Here is a 3471-nt window from a genome sequence, read left to right as displayed (position 1 = left end):
GTATGTATTTAGACTGGATGCTGAAAATGCTGAAGGTAACAAAACACTTCTTTTGATTTATCTTTATGGGTTATAACAGGTTATTTTGTTAATTAATTACAAAAATTAAGGGATTCATTGGGTAATTCAAAATGTACTATACCTTCTACCACAATCAAAAATCAGCAATGAAAGACGTACTCTAGCAAGGCACTATAAGCAAAACGAGAGGGACTACAATCACAATGTTGCCCTTTCATGAATCCAACTCAACATTTCATACACTCTAAAATTTTAAATGTGCAGTCTAGAAACTTATATTGATCAAACATCTACTTTATTATCAAGTACCATATCATACTTCATACTACAACCATAAACATTACTGAAATATAAAAAACAGGTGCTGCTCTAACGGAAACGTTCAGGTGATTCAAGGCTTTCAAAAAACGTACCATTAACCGATAATTCTTCTTGGCACCCTTCAATTGCGACACTTGTGCATCTTTTTTCATCCATATTGTATATAAACATAACATTCGCACTATTATTCCCCAACAAAATATCCCGATGGCTTAATTGAGTACATAATCGACAATGTAGATCCGGAATCTTTTCAAAGACACAAAGTTTAGTCCAAGACTTAGGAACCCCATATTCCTCCATCACCCACAATTCAATAACGGATGCAGACTTCAAAGAGAGAAGAGCAGATAACTTCCCATCGAAAGTATCGAGCCGCAAACACCTACCTCTATCCCAGCTAACAGAATCATTAGAAAACTCGATTTCATGAAATTCTTCATCAACTAAATTAAATGCAACAATAGTCAATGTTCTTCGTTTGCCTGTTACAACCCAGTGAAGATTATTGTTTATGAGTACCCCTGGAAATGTAGTACAAAGATCATTTAGATAGTAAGGGGGATTAGGCAACATCTTCCATGAACTGTTACGTAAACTATACATGTGTACCAAGGTGCCAATAACATTATAAGTAATATGGATTACTTTATAATCATCCTTAGAAGGATCGTAACCAAATCCGTATGCTACACCAAAACCCTTTCCATCTGGAATTTTAAAGGTCTTTCATGTGGTTGGATTAAGTATATAGAGGTTATGATCTATATCATTGGCTAAAACAAGCCCGTTGCAAGACCCTTGTATATTATACCATTGTTCCTGGTAAATCAGGTGTTTAACTGTTGCGGTTGCAGTTGTGGTTTGGGTGTTGAGTTGTTTGACATCGAGTGAGTAGAGCGAAATTTCGGCATATAACGGAAGTAAAAGCAGGTGGGTAGGGTTAGGATTGGGATTGTTTTTGGTGTAGTTATGAATATGGGTTTTAATAAAATTGGGACTGGAAATTAGTGAGTACCATCGTTTCGAAACCGATTTGAAACGGCCTAGGGATTTAACTGGTAGAAAAGGGAGAATTGCTTCGACGAGGTCTGGTGGAAGGTGGTTTAGGGCACACATTTGGTTATTTGGGTCCGACATGATTTGAGGAAAATAATGAAGGATGCAAATGTAATTTGGGTTTCTTATCTTAAGGCAGTTAAGCAAAAGGAGGGGAAAAACTAAAAGGAGAGGAAAAAGTATGGAGAAATGATAACTTACTTCAATTATACGATGAAGACGGATTAGCTCCGGTACCAAGTAAAATGGAGGATTGGTTAGGGTTTGGGAGTTTGTAACTTTGTAAGCCACATTCTTATAGAACTATCGTGCTCTACTTCTACAAATATTTTTCAAGCCATGGCTAACTTTTCAAATTACTCCATTCAGTTTTTAAAAATCTTAATTGTTTACCGTATTTAATACTATTAAATATTAAACTAGAAAATGGTTACCGCGCTTCGCTGCGGGTATAAGCTACTTTTGTTGATGAACATAAATTAAAACGACGATGATTCTTTTTTACATTAAAAAATAAGATGACCTGATCTAGTGTGTTATAAAAATAAGATGGCGTGTATATAAAATTTAAATAGTGCAAAGATAGTACTCTTTTAATATAGGTATTTTCCAATAACTCTATTGAAAATGTATACATTGCATTAATATTAAAAAATTACATTAGAAATGATAATCACCACTAAGTCACTTGCACCAATCAAATCAAAGCAAAAATATTCTATTTTTTTTAATTCAAAACGTGGTAGGTATAGTAGGACTAAAATATCAAACTCTAATATCACTCTATTTTCTAAAAGTTAGTGGCTCCTTATTAACAACGCTAAAGATGCAAGGGTCTAACTGTAATTCCCAACCCTTTTTGAGTCAAACCGGGAGATACCCGTATATGAAAATACCACTAAATAGTTTTTTACCATATTTCAGTTTTGGGGTCCAGGGTTAGTTCAAGAACACAAAAAAAAAAAAAAAAAAAAAAAAAAAAAAAAAAAAAAAAAAAAATCCTAAATCAACTCGTTGTGAGATACTGTTTCTCAAATTCCGGCCCATATTTCCATAATCATCACAGTAGAAAGGTTAATTCGTTTTAATTACACTTCATTCGTCGAAGATCTTTTGCTTCCCTCTAATCTGCGTCGTCACCATGCTACCACCCACTCCGGCCGCCATCGTTAAAAATACGGAGATCTTCTTCCTTTCTATTCTTCCCGACTGCCGTTTCATGTATTTTTTTTGTTGGCTAACGTCAGTTATAGAATGCGGTGGTCGTCACCCAACCGTTTTACGACGAAGTTAATTTGGTGGGCGGCCTGATATTCAGATAAGTTAACCTCTCATTTTTTTCTTTGGATCTGATTATTTTTCTTCAGATTCTAGTTTTTTCTTCTTCCAGATCTCATTCTGTTTTGCGTTTATATATTTATTTTGTATTTTAATTACATTTTTTATTGTGTTCAATACGTTTATTTTCTCTAGATCTGGGTGCTATTGTTAGATAAGCGCCGGTGGTGGTTGATGCAGTATATGTTGACAGAAATAGCCGATGGTGGAGGATTGCGATGGTTGGGTTTTGGTCATTTAGTTAATTAGTTGATGGTGGTGATGGGGAGTTTCTGGTAAGTCGAGTTTAAAAAAAAAAAAAAAAATTGCTACAGTATAACAGTAAGTTGCGACAGTATAACAGTGGAAGTTGGTTACTTGTCAGGTTCGTATTGGATAGTGTTTACGTGATTTAGTGTAATTAGTAATAATAATCTGAAATATACTGTGTAATTTAATAATTCACTTTTTGACAGAAAATAAGATATAAGAAATTAGATTAAAATGACACTCGGTATAATAATTTAGTAGAAATTGATAGATATCATTCGAGTCTAATTGACTAGATTCATAAAACAATTGAATCACATGAAACTCCTGTCTTGCACGTCTCAAACTGACAACTCCGTTGAAAGTTTAAATCGCCGACTTACATTTAATAGCATGTGTCTTTTGAAAATATGACATGCGTCTTTTGAAAATATGACAAAAAGATAAGCAACTCTTCATTCGCAAGTAGTTGTAAGCCATAAC

The 3471-nt window shown here is 34.2% G+C and overlaps 1 pseudogene; it reads right to left on the bottom strand.

The window, feature by feature from the left end:
- Positions 1 to 269: 269 nt before the first annotated feature.
- On the bottom strand, positions 270 to 1527 carry LOC139867600 (F-box protein CPR1-like; annotated as a pseudogene).
- Between the last annotated feature and the right edge of the window lie 1944 nt (positions 1528 to 3471).

This window comes from Rutidosis leptorrhynchoides, chromosome 9 (assembly GCF_046630445.1).
Source record: "Rutidosis leptorrhynchoides isolate AG116_Rl617_1_P2 chromosome 9, CSIRO_AGI_Rlap_v1, whole genome shotgun sequence".
NCBI classification, from domain to species: domain Eukaryota; kingdom Viridiplantae; phylum Streptophyta; class Magnoliopsida; order Asterales; family Asteraceae; genus Rutidosis; species Rutidosis leptorrhynchoides.
The sequence above is the reverse complement of the archived record's forward strand: the minus strand, read 5'-3'. Positions and strand labels throughout refer to the sequence as shown.